The sequence below is a fragment of the Geotrypetes seraphini genome, chromosome 1, assembly GCF_902459505.1.
Source record: "Geotrypetes seraphini chromosome 1, aGeoSer1.1, whole genome shotgun sequence".
NCBI classification, from domain to species: domain Eukaryota; kingdom Metazoa; phylum Chordata; class Amphibia; order Gymnophiona; family Dermophiidae; genus Geotrypetes; species Geotrypetes seraphini.
In genome coordinates, this window is record NC_047084.1 from 516,930,413 (window position 1) to 516,952,692 (window position 22,280).

Genomic DNA, 22,280 nt, shown 5'->3' on the forward strand with positions numbered 1-22,280 from the left:
ATCTTTCCAGAGATCCAACGGATTCACTGTCCTATTTCACCATTTCCTTCATATTGATCCTATATAAGAGTTTCTCAGCTTCTGTGGAATCCATACTCCAGCTTTCTTACTTTCCCAACAAAATGGGAAAGGCCTTCACCAACACTTCAGCAGCTATAGATCCATGGGCAATGTCACCAATTTCTAAGAATTCACCTTTAGCTCTGCAAACTGTTTGACTTGCCCTAATAGATCAAAAACCATCAGCACATTCTGTTAAGGGGTTCCTAGGAACATGCAAATTTTTAACGATTGCTGCAGTTATCCGGGTCTCACTGATTTTTAATGTTTGATCACCTACCCTTGACTGGTCCCTCTTAGCTCAAATTCTTGTGACACTACCCATTAATTAAAACTCCCTAACCCCCTACTTGTCCTATTTGTTTAATTAGACTGCAATCTCTACTGAGCAGAGACTGTCTCTTGAATGTTTAATGTCTAGTAGTACCATAGAAATGATATATTACAGTAATAGGGGTAGTAGGTCTTGCCCTAAGCTAAGAATATAGAGGTCAAATTCAACTCATCATCATATCTCCAATGCCCCACTGTTCCAATATCCAAAACACGTAATTCAATGTTATTTTATTGAATGCTTTCTCAGCATCCAGGCTCAAAATTATTCCTTCATCCTGGGTGAGGTCTGCTATCAATCTACATATATTCTTTATCCCACTCAGACCACTAACAAATTCTGTTTGATCTTCTACTAAGATGAGGACTATTGCTCCCAACTGGCAAGTCAAAATTGAGCTTTGATGGAAACTCTAGTAGATAGAACCTAAGCACACTACCGGGCAGGGCTCTGGCCCAGAAATATCTAAGAAAAAGGACAATTTTAATTAACTGATTGATTTTTATGGAGCATGCAGGGTTGGACAGACTGGATGGACCATTCGGGTCTTTATCTGCTGTCATTTAGTATGTTACTATGCTAACATAATTAAGGCTTGCCATAATTGAGGATCATGCATAGTTTGGAGCAGTCCCACCAAAGGAAATCCAATGGTCCAGGCTATCTAACCCAGCCACTTTCCCCAGTTTAAGGCTTCAAAGTGCCTCAAATGCTTCCAGCTCAGTTCCAGCATCATTTAACTGGGCATTGTTCAGGAGTAAGAGTACAACTGAGGAAGGCAATGAAAATGATATCGGGATTGCACCAAGAGGGTTCATAGACAACGGCGCGAAAGACAAAGGCGCGCCCGGACAATTGAGCGCAGCGCGGAGGTGCGCGCCGCTCTAAATTACTGTTTTTAGGGCTCCGATGAGGGGGCGTGGGGGGGAACCCCCCACTTTACTTATCCGGCGTTATGGGGGGTTTTAACCCTCCACATTTTACTGTAAACTTAACTTTTTCCCTAAAAACAGGGAAAAAGTGAAGTTTTCAGTAAAATGTGGGGGGTTACAACCCCCCAAACCCCCCACAATGCCCCCACAATGCGGCGCGATTTCTATTAAGTAAAGTGGGGGGTTCCCCCCACGCCCCCTCATCAGAGCCCTAAAAACAGTAATTTAGAGCGGCGTGCACCTCCACGCTGCGCTCAATTGTCTGGGCGCGCCTTTGTCCCGGCACGCTTTTGACCTGACACCCACCAAGAGACATATAAGAAGAGGCTTGAATACCTGAATACATATACCCTAGAGGAAAGAAGGGATATAGGAGATTTGAAGCAGACATTTAATTACTTGAATGGTATTAATCTATAAACAAATCTTTTCCAGAGATGAAGAAACGGTAAAAATATGAGGTTGTGGGGTGGTAGACTTAAGAGTAATGCCAGAAAATACTTTTTCACAAAGACAGTGTGGATGCCTGAAATGCCCTCTCCGAGGAGGTGGTGGAGGCAAAAACAGTGACAGTTGAAAAATGCATGGGATAGACACAAATGATCCCTAAATAGAGAGAGGATAGTATAGACAAAACTCATCAGATCAACAACCATAACTTTGTTTATGATACACAGGAATGATGCTTAAATGCAGCCCCAGCAGCAGGGAAGTGAAGCCGATGCCAGATAGACATCTACAGTCTTTGTTCCGTATATGGCAAGACAGATCACGGCAGGCTGGAGTTAGCTTTGAAAGCAACTTCAGCACTGGAGAAATGTGGCTGATGCCGGATTGCCTTCTATGGTCTGTGCCATACTGGGACAGACCGAAGGTCCATCAAGCCCAGTATCCTGGCTTCAACTACCTAGCAAGATTCCAAGTAGTAAAACAGATATTTATGCTCTTATCCTAGAAATAAGCAGTGGATTTCCCCAAGCTATCGCACTAATGGCCTATGGACTTCTCTTTTAGGAAATTATTCAAACCTTTTATAAACCCTGCTAAGCTAACTGATTTCACCACATTCTCTGGCAATGAATTCCAGAGTTTAATTACACATTGTGTGAAGAAATATTTTCTTCAGCTTGTTTTAAAACTACTACTTAGTAGCATCATCGCATGCCCCCTAGTCCTAATATTTTTGCAAAGAGTAAACAAACGATTCACCTCTACCCTTTCTACTCCACTCAGTATTTTATAGACCTCTATCATATCAGCCCTGAGCTGTCTCCTCTCCTCTCCTAGCCACTTTAGCCTTTCCTCATAGAGAAGTCATATCATCCCTTTTATCATTTTCATCATCCTTTTCTCTACCTTTTCTAATTTAACTCTTGTTTTAGATGCACCAACCAGAATTGCAAACAGCAGTGCGGCTGTACCATAGAGCGATACAAGGGCATTAGAACATTTTGATCTTTGTTTTCCATTCCTTTCCTGATAATTCCTAACATTCTATTTGATCAGGAGCAATTATGTGTATTTATACCACATTCATATCATTTGATTACAGGTCTTGCCTATTGCGGAGAGGGGGGGGCGAGGCGGGAGGGAGGGACATCTTATAGAGGAACTGAGTAAAATAAATCATTACTAGATTTTTGGTTCAACATTGCCTTGATGAGGAGTGTGACTGTTGGCCAGACTAGATGGACCACGTAGCTTTTTATCTGTCGTCATTTACTATGTTACTATAAATCACATTCATATAAATATACACATTCCCCTGAATTCTACAAATGGCATTATATACTGCAAGTGCAAAGTTGCACATGCAATTTAATTGAATGAGCCAATTAATGCTAATATTTGACCTCTAACAATGAATTATCAGTGCTAATTGGAAGCAATTAAATGTTCTGTGCATATATTTACAAGACCAGCACCACACATACATTTTACGCATGGATCCAAGAAGGGGGCATGATCACTGGAAGGTCTTGGGCAGATCGGGGGCATTCCTGTAATTTCTGTGTGCTGTTATAGAATAAGGGAGATCTGTGCCTAATTTAGGTGTGACGATTTACACCAAGCTTAATTGATATAAATGGTCACACCTAAAGTTAAATAATGGTTCATAGACAAAACCGCCGAAGACAAAGGCGCGCGCCGACAACTGAGCGCAAGATGGAAGCGTGCGCAGAAGAAAAAGAGTGTTTTTAGGGGCTCCGACGGGGGGGTTTTGTTGGGGAACCCCCCGCACTTTACTTAATACAGATCGCAGCGGCATTGTGAGGGTTTGGGGGGTTGTAACCGCCCTCATTATACTGGAAACTTAATTGTTTCCATGTTTTTTAGGGAAAAAGTGAAGTTTTCAGTAAAATGGGGGGGTTACAATCCCCCAAACCCCCCAAAACGCCCCCACAACGCGGCACGAGCCCACAATCCCTCGTTTGTTTGCTAAGGGCTCATACTGATGTCCATTATTTAAAGAACTTTTATTTTATATTTTTCTAAGTTCAAACATTCTCCCCGAGGGATTAAGAGTGTTAGTTGATTATAGATTGGATTCTAGAGCTTGAAGTGACCAGGAAAGGCTCAAGATTGACAATTGGCAGAGGGCCTGGTGAAGAATGTGCGAGTGACCAAGAGACTGAGTGACTGGGAGAGTCTTATGGGAGTTGAGATTGAGCGACTAGGAGAGTCCTCAGGGAGCAGTGGAGTAGCTAGAGGGTCCAGTAGAGCTTGGAGTGACTGGAGGGTACTCAAGCTTGATGACCAGCGGAGGGACCAGTGAAGAGTGTCTAGGACCAGTGGGCCAAAAGGCTGGTAATTCAAGTGACAGGTGGTGGCCCTACAGTGACCCAGTGGACAAACAGGAAAAAGCTGCTAGAAAAGTTTGGGATCCTAGGCTGATGGGGACTGGCAAGCAACCAGCAAAGGGACTGTTGGGGCCGGTAGTAACCAGCAGAGAGACCAGTAATGGTACCAGGAGCTGTCAGAAGACCCAGAAGGAAGCAGCTTATAGACCCTGAGAGCATTGGCCAAAGGAGACTGGCAAATAACCAGCAGAGGGACTGTCAGGGCCAGTGGCAACTGGCAGAGAGACTGGTAATGGTACAGGAAGCTTCCCAAAGACCCAGAGGGTCAATGAGAGTCAGGGAGGCCAGGTGGCAACCAGGAGGTGTTCGGAAGAGCATGGTCAGGTTTTAGAAGTGTGTAAATGGTGTGTTTTGTTGTTTTAACAGAGCCTGAAGGAGTGAAGTAGGCAGGAAGACCAGAAGTGCCTGGGGACAGATGAGTGAATGTATATGATGGGTGATAACCATTTGGCCCGATCATGTAGTCTAGGGGAACACTCACCCCTCTACATACCCCTGGATACTCCCATGATAAATCCCGGATAGTCTAATAGACACTAACTCCCTCTCCACAACTCCTATGTCCCCCCTCCCCAATGCACCTTAAACAGGAGACAAGAGTGATGGCCACTTGCTTCTGCCTCTGTGCTATTTATAAAAATGCTGATGCCTGAATCAGTGTAGTAAAGAGCAACATAAAAACAACTACCACAGCAATAACACGATTATGTGGTAATTACTGTGGTAATGGAGAACAAATTTAAAACAATTGCATGGTAATACTGTTGTTACAGTAAAATGTTATGAGTAGTGACACGAGAATGGGAGCATCATAATGGTAATTCTGCAGTAATGGGGACAAGTCAGACCAGCATGCACAGCTTGGTACATTTCCGCTTTCAACCTCTACAACTTACAATGCAGGCCAATGGGAAAGAGTGTTACAGACAATCAGAAGCATCGCTGTGCAACCAATGGCAGGAGGCATAGGTCAGAATGGGGCTGCGTTGCATCTTTCGGTGTATCCACTAGACTACTTTTGAGCTGTAGAGAGCTACTGTTTGATGGCTGGTGATTCAGCAAGGCTGAATTATCAATATTAAATATTGTTACCCTTTAAATATTAAATATTGTAATTTGTCTTTTAAACTATAGGCCTAAGTTGTTTATCTACAATGCTTGTCAGGCCCATAAAATTGCATAAACTCTTCCTTTCAGCTTTGGGCAGAGATGCAGGAAAGAAAATTAGGATTGTGGGGATGGTGATAGAATGGGGGTAGAGAATGTGGGGATGGTAAAAGGATGGGGTTGCAAGGTCTGCTTGACTATGGAGATGGGGTGAAGATAGGGAAAAAAAATCTTTGTCTCCCTGCATCACTCTTTACCATACAGTGCATTCTGGGATGCACCATATAGGGTCAGTATACTACATTTTAAAAAAACTAAACCTGCAAGGTATGTCCCAGAATGGACCATATAGGTTCAGGTTTCCATTTTAGAAGATGGCCGTATGAAGTATGCTGGGGGGCCTGGGAAGGTTGAGTCCATTAGACTATCGGACATATTTGGGGGGTATCAATGGGGATTGGTGTGTCCATTAGACTACAAGGCATTTTGTGGGGCAAGGAGTTGTTAGCTATTCCTTCCCTTCTGCAGAGACCAAGCTAACCCTACAATGCCTTCTCAGCCCTGGCATTCAGGTTTCCACATCATACATGCTTTCTACAGCAGTTCTCTGCATTGGGGCAGAATAGCCAAAAGCCTCCATATTAATATGAGGTGTGCTGATGTCTAATGTGAGGTTTTACTTCTGTATAAAACTCTTGTGACCAGAAAGTTTAGCACCGATGTAGTACTAACTGCACACTTCGGGCAGGTTTAGCTTTCTGCATTGGCTCCAAAGAGAGTAAGAAGGACAAAAGAGGGCTCAGCCCATGCCCAAAAGCAAAACTATATCTAGCATAATTGATAAATGAGAGGGCTAGTGTTAAACATGCTGGGGCCCAGGGCAGAAATCTGGAAGAGGGCCTCATGGCCTATCAGCAAGCTGTCTCCTCATTCAGGTACTCTTGGGCCCCATACTGTCTGGGAGCCTAGGGCAATTGCCCTGTTTGCACCCCCCTAAACACTGGCCGCGAGAGGACTGCTACTGCTGAATTCCAAAATAAATAAATACCAACCAGCCTAAAACAGATAAAAGGCAGTTACACACAGGACGAAGGTGTTCAATCTGCAACAAGAGGTGAAAGATGTAAGAGACTTAAGTAGAAAACACTCCTCACAAGAGACCAAGACTAATGAACCTTTAAACTCTTTTTTTTTTCCTTCCAAAAGTTTATGAACTCTTTTCTAATTATTTCACCATGTTCTTATCTTATGCACTGTTTGCCTCACTGTTTTTGGTTTTAATGTTCCTTCCTTTGTATGTATTTGTACATTATAGGTATGGTTACCAGTCGCTGGATTTCCTCGGACATGTCCTCCCCTTTTGACATAATCGCATCGGGAAGGGGCATCATGCAACGCAGTGACGGCACGCGCATGTGACATCATTGTGTCATGCGCGGATGCCGTCTGGGGCATCACGTAGCGCAGTGACGGCACGCGCATGTGACATCATTGTGTCATGCGCTGATGCCGTCTGGGGCATCACGTAGCGCAGTGACGGCACGCGCATGTGACATCATTGTGTCATGCGCGGATGCCGTCTGGGGCATCACGTAGCGCAGTGAAGGCACGCGCATGTGACATCATTGTGTCATGCGCGGATGCCGTCTGGGGCATCACTTAACGCAGTGACGGCACGCGCATGTGACATCATTGTGTCATGCGCGGATGCCGTCTGGGGCATCACGTAACGCAGTGACGGCACGCGCATGTGACATCATTGTGTCATGCGCGGATGCCGTCTGGGGCATCACGTAGCGCAGTGACGGCACGCGCATGTGACATCATTGTGTCATGCGCGGATGCCGTCTGGGGCATCACGTAGCGCAGTGACGGCACGCGCATGTGACATCATTGTGTCATGCGCGGATGCCGTCTGGGGCATCACGTAGCGCAGTGACGGCACGCGCATGTGACATCATTGTGTCATGCGCGGATGCCGTCTGGGGCATCACGTAACGCAGTGACGGCACGCGCATGTGACATCATTGTGTCATGCGCGGATGCCGTCTGGGGCATCACGTAGCGCAGTGACGGCACGCGCATGTGACATCATTGTGTCATGCGCGGATGCCGTCTGGGGCATCACGTAGCGCAGTGACGGCACGCGCATGTGACATCATTGTGTCATGCGCGGATGCCGTCTGGGGCATCACGTAGCGCAGTGACGGCACGCGCATGTGACATCATTGTGTCATGCGCGGATGCCGTCTGGGGCATCACGTAACGCAGTGACGGCACGCGCATGTGACATCATTGTGTCATGCGCGGATGCCGTCTGGCGCATCACGTAGCGCAGTGACGGCACGCGCATGTGACATCATTGTGTCATGCGCGGATGCCGTCTGGGGCATCACGTAGCGCAGTGACGGCACGCGCATGTGACATCATTGTGTCATGCGCGGATGCCGTCTGGGGCATCACGTAGCGCAGTGACGGCACGCGCATGTGACATCATTGTGTCATGCGCGGATGCCGTCTGGGGCATCACTTAACGCAGTGACGGCACGCGCATGTGACATCATTGTGTCATGCGCGGATGCCGTCTGGGGCATCACGTAACGCAGTGACGGCACGCGCATGTGACATCATTGTGTCATGCGCGGATGCCGTCTGGGGCATCACGTAGCGCAGTGACGGCACGCGCATGTGACATCATTGTGTCATGCGCGGATGCCGTCTGGGGCATCACGTAGCGCAGTGACGGCACGCGCGTGTGACATCATTGTGTCATGCGCGGATGCCGTCTGGGGCATCACGTAGCGCAGTGACGGCACGCGCATGTGACATCATTGTGTCATGCGCGGATGCCGTCTGGGGCATCACTTAACGCAGTGACGGCACGCGCATGTGACATCATTGTGTCATGCGCGGATGCCGTCTGGGGCATCACGTAGCGCAGTGACGGCACGCGCATGTGACATCATTGTGTCATGCGCGGATGCCGTCTGGGGCATCACGTAGCGCAGTGACGGCACGCGCATGTGACATCTTTGTGTCATGCGCGGATGCCGTCTGGGGCATCACGTAACGCAGTGACGGCACGCGCATGTGACATCATTGTGTCATGCGCGGATGCCGTCTGGGGCATCACGTAGCGCAGTGACGGCACGCGCATGTGACATCATTGTGTCATGCGCGGATGCCGTCTGGGGCATCACGTAACGCAGTGACGGCACGCGCATGTGACATCATTGTGTCATGCGCGGATGCCGTCTGGGGCATCACTTAACGCAGTGACGGCACGCGCATGTGACATCATTGTGTCATGCGCGGATGCCGTCTGGGGCATCACGTAACGCAGTGACGGCACGCGCATGTGACATCATTGTGTCATGCGCGGATGCCGTCTGGGGCATCACTTAACGCAGTGACGGCACGCGCATGTGACATCATTGTGTCATGCGCGGATGCCGTCTGGGGCATCACGTAGCGCAGTGACGGCACGCGCATGTGACATCATTGTGTCATGCGCGGATGCCGTCTGGGGCATCACGTAGCGCAGTGACGGCACGCGCATGTGACATCATTGTGTCATGCGCGGATGCCGTCTGGGGCATCACGTAGCGCAGTGACGGCACGCGCATGTGACATCATTGTGTCATGCGCGGATGCCGTCTGGGGCATCACGTAGCGCAGTGACGGCACGCGCATGTGACATCATTGTGTCATGCGCGGATGCCGTCTGGGGCATCACGTAACGCAGTGACGGCACGCGCATGTGACATCATTGTGTCATGCGCGGATGCCGTCTGGGGGCATGGCTGGGGGGAGGAACAGGGCAGGACAGAGGTGGAACTGGGCAGTCCTGGGGGGCGTAGCCATGGAGGTCCAGATTTTCCCGAAGGAAAATCTGGTAACCCTAATTGTAGAAGAGCCTAAAAGAGAGGAATTTTTTTTTTATAATTGAGAATAGTCTATACTAATAATACTAATACTATTTCCATTTAAGCCTGCCGTTAGGAGACCCTTTGATAGTCATAAGAACATAAGAATTGCCGCTGCTGGGTCAGACCAGTGGTCCATCGTGCCCAGCAGTCCGCTTATGCAGCGGCCCTCTGGTCAAAGACCAGCACCCTAACTGAGACTAGCCCTACCTGTGTACGTTCTGATTCAGCAGGAACTTGTCTAACTTTGTCTTGAATCCCTGGAGGGTGTTTTCCCCTACGACAGGCTCCGGAAGAGCGTTCTAGTTTTCTACTACTCTCTGGGTGAAGAACTTCCTTATGTTTGTACGGAATCTATCCCCTTTCAATTTTAGAGAGTGCCCTCTCGTTCTCCCTACCTTGGAGAGGGTGAACCTGTCCTTATCTACTAAGTCTAGTCCCTTGTTAAGGCTTAAATGTTAAATCCTGCTTAAATGTTTTGTGCACAAGCCTTGAGGGTATCGTTCAGCCCCACTAATCTGAGAAGAATACTACACTTATAACAGAAACTGAAAATGAACTGGCAAAGATGGCCAAAAGTGGCCACATTTATTAAACAACTGTGCTGATCCTGTCCCACTAATCACATCTTTGTGGGCAGTTCACAATCTTTACAGGGTTGTCAAGGTTGGCTGTCATTGGCTGCAGAGGCTGTAGAGGAGGGAAGGGGGAAACTCTTCCCTGAAAAAGTAATCAATTGTGTGAAGGATGGTCTGGGATCTGGACATCAAAATGAATTCTTTTATAAAGAAAATAGTAAAGTCATTAATTGAGGGTCACAAATTATCAAAGTAACACTGAGTCTGGCGCTCTAAGGAGCAGAGTTACTGGTGTTAGGAAAATCACTTCTATTTCAGGATTTGTTTGTGCAGACAGGATGGTAAGAGCATTTAAAAAGCCACTAGGGGTTATCACTATTTTTAAAAAAAATGTATCTCTGATTTAGGGAGTTAGTTATGGAATGCCTCCAGGTTTCCATAAATCTCAATGGCAAAGTCCATTTTAGCAGTTCCGTGTCATCAGACTGAGGCTTGCCAGCAGGAAAAAACATTTCACTCTCCTGTTCACCGGCCAACAAACTGAACTCACACAGCGATGGATGTTTCCAAGGGTTTAAGTTATAGATGAGGTAGCAATAGACAGACAACACATGCAAATTGTTTCTACAAATACCAGGATCATTTCAAATCGGTATAGCAATATTTTTAACAAAGGTAGTTCATAGTGTTCAATCATATCCTCTGCTTCCCCATGTCTGAGGGTTGAGTCTTTGGCAGCAGACTCTTTTTACAGTTATCACAGTATACCAGTGTGAGGAAGAGCAGACAGTCAATGCCAGAGGTCTTCCTCATTAAAGCTCTGGTGAACTAAGCCAACACTTCAGCAGACTTAGGGATGTAGTTATCAACATGGATTATCAATAAGATGTAAAAAAAAAAAAAAAAAAAACTACCAGAAAACAAAAATCCCACAAGTCAAAACAGCAAAACAACAAGCCCAATGGGAATGACCAAATGAACAGAGGTGATCCGGTTCAAAAGTATCCTTTTAGTGTGATAAATTACATAAATCTGTGATGGTTAAGTCCATGTGGGCTTGACATGAGCTGTGTTTTGACACTATGCCCTCATCAGGAGTCCATGGCACTGAAAAAGTATAAATGAGGTAAAACATATGCAATCTTCCTGTACAGTAATATAGTATTATGTATTTGTAGTATAAAACAAGGGAGAAATCTCAAATGAAAGAAACTGGGAGATTAATAGATGCTTCTCTCACACACCATCTCACCGTGTAAGCAAGAACATCATTAAGATGTGTTATGTTACCATTAAATTGTGTACAGGTCCCATTTTATGCAATGAATGTAAACTGTGTCTTAAAAGCAGCCTACATTGATTAAAAATAAAGCTCCTAAATGCTCAAGAAATAATAGGTTTCAAGAATGTTGTAAATCTCTTGCTCCACTCTCCACTGGGGAGCAGATTGTTCACATTGATAACTGAATTGCAGTAAGCCATTAAAACAAAAAGATTTCCACCTCTTAAAAATTCTTCTATAACATGGCATTTACATTTATGTTAATACTAACTCTACTTTACTGTTGAAAAGGATTAAAACCACAGAGAGAGCGAATAACAATCTATCTGCAATGGTAGCAGGTGGAGAAAAAAAGCCTCAGAATAAATTGACAGTCAAACATAGGTAGTATAGTGCTGTCATGAAATCTGTCGTTGGCATTAAAAAAAACTCCAGCCTGTATAACCAAACCTTGCAGCATAGTTGAAACACTCACAATTGGGTTAAAGGTGCACTAGAGGTCACATATGTGGTACGGTCCTATAAATCTGGGCTTCTTCTCACAGGGGCCTGAGGCACTTGAGCCAGTCAGGGACTTCCTTAGGGTTGAGCCTAAGGAAGTCCCTGATTGGCCATTGCTTTGGCCATCCCTCCTGCCATATTCGCTTGGGTGGGGAGGGAGAGGCAGCATCGAGAAGTTTTGGGTTTTTTTTCTGAGGGACCAAGGCCTGATGGCAGGAGGGAGTTGGCATCCTTCCTGCCTTTTTCTTCAGGGAGGGCAGCGGGGCCGCATTTCTGTGTGTGGGGGCTTTTTTTTTTAATTGGCCAGATATTTTCCATGTTTAATACACGCAAAATATCAGTGCCATAAAAAAAATGGACAAAAAACAGGCAGACCTATCAGTAACAGGCCTGCAGCAGTTGAGTTTTAGGATAGTAAAACCCAATTCAGAATAGCCAAGCAATTGTTAGTGAATCAATCGCTTGGCTATTTTGCATGGGGTTTTACTAATTTGCATGGGTTGGATCAGATCGGATAGGAGATTGATCGGGCAGCAGTTTAGTGAATTGGGTCGGGGAACGATCGTAAAACCAGTAAAGCTGGTTTTCGATTGTCGGTACAGGATCAGAAGGTTTAGTGAATCTAGCCCTTAATCCTCCAGTGCCCACCGCTTTGAATGTCAGCATTGAAATGCCAAAGAAGCAAAAAGGTGGTATATAATTCCCCTTTCCTTTTATACATCTGACACTATTGGCACAATTCTATAATCGGCACTCAGATACTGGGCTTGATGAGCCTTCAGTCTGTCCCAGTATGGCAACTGTCATGTTCTTATGTGTTTATATTCCAGCATTCTGCTGCCCATACACAATTCTACAAATACCAACTCAACTTGCATAGAGCATAATTGCAAGGTGGGGGGGTGGGGGAGGAAGCATGGGTTAGGCATAGGTGGAATCTCACTGATGCACTTAGGGCATGCTTCTATACACGGTGTCTAAAACATCGACACCAAGCATGATTCTGTAAAAAAAAAAAAGTTATATACACCTTATAGAATCACGCTTAGTGCCAGTGTGAGTCATAATGTATAGGCATATCCATTTAGGCTAGCTAAAACCAGGCCCAACCCCCTTTTCTACAAAACTGCGCTTTTGGTTTTTAATACAGAGAGCCGCACTGAATGGTCAGTGCTGCTCCCGATGCTCATTGAGTTCCTATGAGCGTCGGGAGCAGCACCAGCTATTTAGCGTGGCTCTCTGCGCTAAAAAATGCTAGCGTGGTTTCGTAGAAGAGGGGGGGGGGGTAAATGTCTGTTCTTAAATTATGCACCGACCAACACCCACACCTTGTGCAAGTAACTTCTAAATGATGCCAATTAGCATCAATTATAGGTGTGAATTGACAATTATCAGTGCCAATAAAGCCAAGCAATTTGTGCGTGGACAACCTTAGGAGACATATACAGAATATGGGGGTTACAGAATACTGCAGGCTACACTCATCCTTGCCACACTTAGGGAATCACGCTTTTGCCAGTTTTGTGGCTAGCTAAGTGCGAGTACCTACTGGATTATGTTAGTATTCTGTAAAGAAAATCTACTCATCTGCTTTCCTTATACAACAGACTTCTACTACTCAACCTCTCTGAGTTCCTAATTGGAGGCTTCCAGTTATTCAACTGCCCCCTATATGGAATCATCTTTTCCTTGGTCAGTTTAAAAAAATATATATATATTTTCAAACATATTTTTAATGTTATACATGGCATGTCCTCCCATCTAAAATAAAAACCCCTTTAAAGTGTTAATTTGTATTTATGCATCTACAGTATAATTACCACATTCCTTTTTACCATAAGGAAATGAATTGTTGCTTTAAAAGATTTCCAAAAGCTGGATTGTTTAGTCTGTTATAGAGTTAAAATGTTACTACAGCAACAAAGAGATTAAAACCACTTCTTAGAGCATTATCCTTAAAAAATAGAATAAAACCTTCCTTCTTGATAAGTTGTGCTGATCATTGCGACATTTCCTTCTGCGAATGAACTTCTTAACAAGTCAGGGGCGCCCTGCTTGGAGAGGCACACAGCTTTTGCGGACATGGCATTATTCACCACACCATACACCGTTAACTAAGCATAACTGGTGGAATATAGTCGTGATAAGTGCCCTCAGCTACTTCAGAGTCCGGTGTGCAATGTATCTTGTTCGCACTGAAAAGGTCAGGAGTTCATCTAGCACGCCTGAGCTGGCCCTGGTTTTATTGTTTTATGGACACTGATATTCATTCAAAACGAATGCATGCAGAAGAGCAGGGAGGGAGGTGCCATCTTGCAGACAAAGCATTCCATGCCAATGCAATGTGAGAGGCCTACTTCTTAAGCAGGTGCTCATCACAGACCTTCAAATGAAGGTTTGTTATTTATAGCATAAGAAGTGAAAGCAATCAGTTATGGAAGCAACTTACTAGGAATGTGTTATTGATCTATTTTGTTAGATATCTTTGACTAACAACCAGCATCCTCACCTTATTGTCATGAAGATAAAAGTATTTAAGTTCTTTAAAAAAAATAAAAAAAATTATTCCTATTTATCTGCTTTATTTTTTCAATCAGGTTCCTTATATTCAACTTGATGTATTTTATCTGTTCTATGTATTACTTCTTTCCCTGCCATGCCGGTATTTTCTGAATTATATTGTAAATGCTTTCTGTCTTTATCTGTTTTTAAATCCATTATTCTAATTTGTATTTTATCTGTATCCCATGTATTAGCTCACCTTGTTCTGAACCACCTAGAACTTTTTCGGTATGGCGGTATATAAGAATAAAATTAATATTATTATTATTATTGAAATGTATACATACACATTTTTAATTGCATATGTCTTTTTATTTATTTTCCAAACATATCTGTAATTTATTGGGGTTGTTTTTCTATTATGTATGTTTTTGTAAACCGTCTAAGTTTAGGCGGTGTATACATTTTAAAATAAATAAATATCCGTGTATAATTTGTGACCATAACAAAAAAATAAAAAATAAAAATGGAGAGACCCAATGATCCACAGTGAAAACAATCCACCGATAAAAACAAAAAACTGTGGATACAGATGTTCTAGAGATAATTTATTATACACTGACATATAAAAACATGAAAATACAATGATAAAAAATACAGTGGTAAAAATCCAGAAACAAAAAATAAGATTTTAATGAATTCATTTAGAGCAAACATTTGGTAATAGAAAAGTCCAAACCACATTCCTTTTATGTGAGAAAAAAAAAGGTTATTAAGTTCAAACATAACTTTTTCAGTTTTCTTATTGACCCATGTCATGACAAAAAAAAAAAAAAAAAATCAACCACGCTCAACTCTTTGGATCTGCTACTTTAGTCACCTTTTCCCAGAGACAATTTTCTCTTATTTTTGTAATGTTATATTGAGTTATTGCTCATATCATTGTTTTTACTTGTGATTGTATTAATTGTATTGTGATTTTTATCTTCATTTGTATTATTTTTTATATGTATTTTTGTTTTTAGTTATTTATAGCTTTGTGGACTCCCAATGTAGGCAACGAAGCCAAAACTCAGCCCATGTTGAGTCTTTTTGAATTTGATGTTTTCAAATGTATTTGCTTATCTCAAATTAAATATGGTGCGATAAGGTCTGGGCTCTTTTCTCATAAGTTGAGAAGAAAATCCCACAGAACCTCACCTGAATCAAGCACTAAGGTTTTGTGATCTTAGGTGATCTTAAACCAGCTCAGCCACTCCCCCTGACAACCTGCAAGTATGATTGGCCAGCCATTTGCTGTGAGTGTCCTTGCCTCTGAAAAAAAACTCAGAGACAGGCTTTGTTAGCATTGGTATATTTACCAAAGGTCATTATCATCTCGTACTCTTACATTTAGGATGTTTCCATGGTTATACCAGGATACAACTTACTCCGTTGCGACAGGGAAGGTAAATCAGGAGGAGGAGTAGCTCTATACATTAGAGAAGACATTAAGGTTACTAAAATCACAGACATCAAATACAAGGGAGAATCCCTCTGGGTGAACCTTGCCAGGGGCACTAATAAATGCCTGTATCTTGGTGTTGTATATAGACCACCAAGGCAAGGGGATGATGCAGACGACAGACTAATCGAAGACATTGAGAACATCATACTGCGTAGGGACACAGTGCTGTTGGGAGACTTCAATATGCCTGATGTGGACTGGGACAAACTTAACGCTACAACCAGCAGCAGCAAGAGGCTACTAGACTCCATGCAAGGAGCAAGCCTCAAGCAGATGGTACTAGAACCTACCAGGGATCGGGCAATCCCGGACCTGTTACTCACCAACAGAGACAGCGTCACAGAATTAGCGGTGGGAGAAACCTTAGGCTCCAGCGACCATAACATGGTGTGGTTCCACCTGAAGAAAAGAGCCACTAGATCAAATACATTGACTAAGGTCCTAAACTTTAAAAGAACCGATTTTCAGAGCATGTCCGCAAAATACTACAAATCTATAACAAGTCGGACAGTGTCGAGGTACTATGGTCGGACCTAAAATCAACCCTACAAGAAGCAACCAACCGTGAGCAAGCGACGCAGCAAAATTAAACCACAGTGGTTCTCCGAGGAGATTTCAGAACTAGTGAGAGAAAAGAAAAAAGCTTTTGTGACCTACAAACAGTCACAACTACCGGAAGCAAAAGAAATATATTTGACAAAATCTAGGAAAGTTAAAACATTGGTCAGGGAGGCCAAACTCCAGATGGAAGAAAATATAGCTAGGCAGGTTAAAAAGGGGGATAAATCCTTTTTTAAGTACGTCAGCGACAGGAAGAAGAACACAAACGGTATTGGGCGCATAAAGAAATCTGACGGTAACTTTGCAGACTCGGATGTAGACAAAGCAGAGCTGCTCAATAACTACTTCTGCTCAGTCTTCACTTGTGAAGCACCAGGATCTGGACCTCAGCTACAGACAAAGGGGAGCTTGGAGGATCCATTCCGGGAATTTGAATTTACCTCGAGCAATGTCTACCAAGAACTGTCAAAACTAAAAGGTTAACAAAGCTATGGGCCCGAATAATCTACACCCCAAAGTGCTTCGAGAATTGAGGAATGTCCTGGCGGAGCCGTTAGCAAAGATTTTCAATCTTTCCCTTAGCAAGGGAAGAGTTCCCTTGGACTGGAAAATTGCCAACGTTATTCCGCTTCACAAAAAAGGATGTAAGTCAGAGGCTGAGAACTACAGACCGGTAAGTCTCACATCAATAGTGTGTAAACTAAAGGAAACAATGATCAAAAACAGATTAGACACGTTTCTGGATGAGGAAAAATTAAGGGACCCCCACCAACATGGCTTCATGAAGGGTAGGTCCTGTCAATCCAATCTGATAGGGTTCTTTGACTGGGTAACAAAATAACTAGACGGGGGGGGGTCCCTTGACATCGTGTACTTGGACTTCAGTAAAGCTTTTGATAGTGTTCCACACCGCAGGTTATTGAACAAGATGAACGCGATGGGACTAGGAGAAACGCTGACTGCATGGGTAGAGGATTGGCTCAGCGGCAGACTTCAAAGGGTAATGGTAAACTGTACTCTCTCAGAAACGTCAAGAGTAACCAGTGGAGTACCAATGCTATTTAACATCTTTGTAAAAGATCTGACTCAAGGACTTCGAGGTAAAATTGCGTTATTTGCTGACGACGCTAAACTGTGTAACATTGTTGGCCGGGCAACAGAACCTAACTGTGCAACCGTGCAAAACACTATGGAACAAGACCTACTTTTACTAGAACAATGGACCAGTACTTGGCAACTAAATTTCAATGCCAAAAAATGTAAAGTGATGCATCTCGGTAGCGGGAATCCTTGCACTACATACACCTTAAATGGAGAAAAATTAACAAGAACTGAAGCAGAAAGGGACTTGGGAGTAATCATCCGTGTAGACATGAAGGCTGCAAATCAGGTGGAGAAAGCCTCAGCAAAGGCTAGAAAAATGCTTGGCTGCATCAGAAGAAGCTTTATCAGCCGAAAGCCCGAAGTTATAATGCCGTTATACAGATCCATGGTGAGACCGCACCTGGAGTACTGCGTCCAGTTTTAGAGGCCATACTACCAAAAGGATGTGAATAGAATTGAGTCGGTTCAGAGAACGGTCACAAGGATGGTCTCAGGACTCAAAAATCTTCCATATGAAGATCGTCTGAGCTGGCTGCGCTTATACTCGCTCAAGGAGCGCAAAGAAAGGGGGGACATGATAGAAACCTTCAAATACATAACAGGCCGCATCGAGGAGGAGGAGGAGGAAATCTTTACTCTTACGGGTCTCACGGTGACAAGAGGACATCCGCTAAAACTAGGGGAGGAAGATTTCATGGGGACACCAGGAAATACATTTTTACAAAGAGGGTGATTGATAGATGGAATGGTCTTCCAGGTCAGGTAGTCAAGGCCAGTAGCACGCTAGACTTCAAGAGACGATGGGACACGCAGATGGGGTCGCTACAGAGGTATAATAGAGGATAGTTTCTCGAGGGTGGGTGGGATCTTGATTGGGCAGACTTGTTGGGCCGACAGCCCTTTTCTGCCGTCATATTCTATGTTTCTATTACAATCTACTGTTTCATGTGATAGTCCTTTTCCTGAGCTGCATCAGCTCCCTTGCTCACTTTTTCTCCCTCCCTTGAGAACATTGCATAAGATAGTCCACTTAGCTTTATTTCAGATATGCAAATAAGACCAGAAGCGGTGCCATACTGGGACAGACTGAAGGTCCATCAAGCCCAGTATCCTGTTTCCAACAGTGGCCAAACCAGGTCCCAAGTACCAAGTTAGATCCCACATGACTTTCCTTTCAGACTAATTAATTAAGACCACTTTGTTCGATAAGTTTATTACTTAGTGAGTTTTATTATTGAAATTCTATTTTACAAATATTTGTATTTTTTTATTTCACTGATTGTCCAGCTCTTTTTAGTGTAAACCGTCTAGAACTTCTGGTTATGGCGGTATAAAAGAATAAAGTTATTATTATTGGGTTTTCTTTTTCCTTTTTAATTATGCCTCCTCCCCTTCACCACTACTTTTCATAACTCTGCTTTTCAATGTCATCCTCCATCCCCAGTTTATAATTAAAAGGAAAAATTAACAAACACCACTGGACTCTTAATCTTCCCAGCCTTCCTCCATTAACCTTGCAATCTAACAAAACAATGCTGGCCTACTACCCTCTCCAGCACTACTCTACATATAGTACCAACAGGTAGCTGGAATCCTCACTCAGTACCTTTACTTTATGTCTTCACTGAACTTTCCCTCTGTGAACAGTCCTCTGGTAACTGTCCATTCTCCTTATCCAACCTCACTCAGGGCTTATAAAACCATCATTCTCTCAGGGCTTCTTTCCAGCATCAGGCTCAGGCAAATCTCCCTCCTCTTCTCTTGAGCCCAAATGCTTTTATCCAAGGATTTGGAAGGTTCTGGAATAGCTCTACCCAAGAACCCACCCCTGGCTGACTCATCTGAACCTTCCCTTCTGGAGACTACTAGAAGGCTCTATTTCCTATCCCCAGAAGATTCCAGTCCAGGTTTTCACCGTACTTCATCATGGTCCCAAAGAACCAACTCTTGGCCCCTACGCCTCCTGGGAAGAGTAGCCTTCCCTGGTTCTACTCCTGGAAACACTACAGAGCTCCCTGCCCCCACCCAGTGGCCACTGGGCATATAGCACCCCTGTATCAGCAAACTCTCGGTCATGGGGCTCCCTCCTATGGCTACTGCCTTAAGTGGCAGGCCCCCTTGCCTGTCACAATGTCTTTGACCAACTGCTTTTCATTTTTCTGGTCATTCCTAATGGATTTCTTTTTATTGTTAGCTGAGTCATGGGGTTTTATGTCTTCTTCCTTCTTTGTAACAAACCACAATAGGAGTGCTGTAGCCACAGAAGTGAAACTTCACAAAACAAGAATGGGTTACCCTTAGCAAGAAAGCCCAAATCATCATCCTCTTGTAAATAAGCATATTTCTCTATATGAGAATTAGAACATAAGCATTGCCGTACTGTATCCGGCAAGCATTGCCGTACTGTATCCGGCAAACCCAGTATACTGTTTCCAACAATCAACCTGGCAAGATCCCAAAAGAGTAAAACACAGTTTATGCTGCTTATCCTAGAAATAAGCAGTGGATTTTCCCAAGTCTATCTTAATAATGATGAACTTGCTACACTTCTTCAAGGGAGTAAATAGGCAGATAGACAAGGGCGAGCCGGTCGACATTGTATATCTGGATTTTCAGAAGGCGTTCAACAAGGTCTCGCATGAATGACTACTTTGAAAAATTGCGAGCCATGGAATTGAGAGTGAAATACTCATGTGGATAAAAAACTGGTTGGCAGATAGGAAACAGAGAGTGGGGGTAAATGGACAATACTCAGACTGGAAAAGCGTCACGAGTGGAGTGCCGCAGGGTTCGGTGCTTGGACCCGTGCTCTTCAACATATTTATAAACGATATAAACGACCTGTAAATTGGTATGACGAGCAAGTTGATTAAATTTGCAGATGATACGAAGTTATTCAGAGTAGTGAAGATGCAGAAGGATTGTGAAGACCGGCAACAGGACTTAAACACGCTAGAGAAATGGGCCGTGACATGGCAAATGAGGTTTAACGTGGGTAAGAGTAAGGTGATGCATGTCAATAACAAAAATCTTATACACAAATACAGGATGTCTGGTGCGGTACTCGGAGAGACCCCCCAGGAAAGAGACTTGGGAGTTCTGGTCGACAAGTCGATGAAGCCATTCTCACAATGTGCGGTAGCGGCGAAAAGGGTGAACAGTATGCTAGGAATGATTAAAAGGGGATCACAAACAGATTGGAGAAGGTTATCATGCCACTGTATCGGGCCATGATACGCCCCCATCTGGAATACTGCAACCAGCACTAGTCGCCGTACATGAAGAAGGATACGGTACTAATCGAAAGGGTCCAGAGAAGAGCAACTAAAATGGTTAAGGGGCTGGAGAAGTTGCCGTACTGCGAGAGCTTAGAGAACCTAGGCCTCTTCTCCCTTGAAAAGAGGAGACTGAGAGGAGACATGATTGAAACATTCAAGATAATGAAGGGAATAGACTTAGTAGATAAAGACAGGTTGTTCACCCTCTCCAAGGTACAGGAGATAGCACTCTCTAAAGTTAAAAGGGGATAGATTCCGTACAAACTAAGGAAGTTCTTCTTCACCCAGAGAGTGGTGGAAAACTGGAATGCTATTCCGGAGGCTGTTATAAGGGAAAACACCCTCCAGGGATTCAAGACAAAGTTAGACAAGTTCCTGCTGAACCGGAACATACACAGGTAGGGCTGGTCTCAGTTAGGGCACTGGTCTTTGACCTAGGTGCCGCCGCGAGAGCGGACTGCTGGGCACGATGGACCACTGGTTTGACCCAGCAGCGGCAATTCTTATGTTCTTATGAAATTATCCAAACCTTTTTTTAAACCCTGCTAAGCCAAGTACTTTTATCACATTCTCTGACAATGGATTCTGGAGTTTAATTACACATTGAGGTCTAGATCAGGGGCAGGCAATTCTGGTCCTTGAGAGCCACAGACAGGTCAGGTTTTCAAGATATCCACAATAAATATGCATGAGATGGATATGTATGCACTGCCTCCTTGAAATGTAAATCTATCTCATATATATTCATTGTAGATATCCTGACCTGCCTGCGGCTCTCGAGGACCGGAATTGCCTACCCCTGATCTAGATTCTACAGCATTTACTTTGATAGCCTGAAAGTGTGGAGTTAGAGAAGAGGCTGTAGAGCCTTTGGAGGGTTAGTCAGGTGGGATGAACATGCTAGCTTCTTTAATGTGCTTTGGGGTCATGGTTGTAAATGGAGGTAGAATGCTCCAAGAATGTTGACAACAGTGTACACATGAAAGAAATGAATCATGCACAGTTGTTGGCCATGGTCTTGGAAACAGTAGCAGAGAGGAGGGCCAGATACAGTCTGGCAGAAAACGTGCACAGGTGCAAATGCATTGGGGGGATCTTGTCAAGTACAGCAGCAATCCTGAGACTAGAGAATTGCACTGAAGTTAGGAAAAAAATGATCTAAGAAGAGGGATGGGGACATGTCACAGCATGCTGAAACTTCAGAAACACTGTGAATGGATGCACAATCCACATCAAGGCAGCTTGAGGGCTGAACTTGGCCAAAAAGCCATTGTATGCAAGGCCCTGGCTTCTACTACTATATTGGTTCAAGGTTTAATGAGAAAGAACTGGAAGGCATGGGGGTGGGGACTGCCTGCAGCTGCAGTTATACACTGAAACAAAAGCATGAGGGGCTAAACTGCATGCAGCAACAGTTACAATACAAACTGCCATACTGGGCAAATTGGATGGACCATTTCAGTCTATCAGCTGTTATCTACTATGTCACATCTTGAACATTCTGCAAGTGATGCGTTTAAACCGGTGACAAGACTAAATCGCGTGAGACAACGGCGCGCCGACGACTGAGCGCAGACAACTGAGCGCAAGGTTGACGGCACGCCGAAGAAAAGCACTATTTTAAAGGGCTCCGACGGGGGGTGTGGGGGGGGAACCCCCCACTTTAAGTTCAGTTTCAAGTATAATGAGGGGGGTTACAACCCCCAAACCCCCCACAACGCCAGCGCGATGTCTGTTAAGTAAAACA

The 22,280-nt window shown here is 44.2% G+C and overlaps 1 protein-coding gene across 1 annotated transcript in view; it reads right to left on the bottom strand.

Moving 5' to 3' along the window:
- Positions 1 to 22,280, bottom strand: part of ROR2 (receptor tyrosine kinase like orphan receptor 2) — a 434,759-nt gene that overhangs the window by 129,351 nt on the left and 283,128 nt on the right.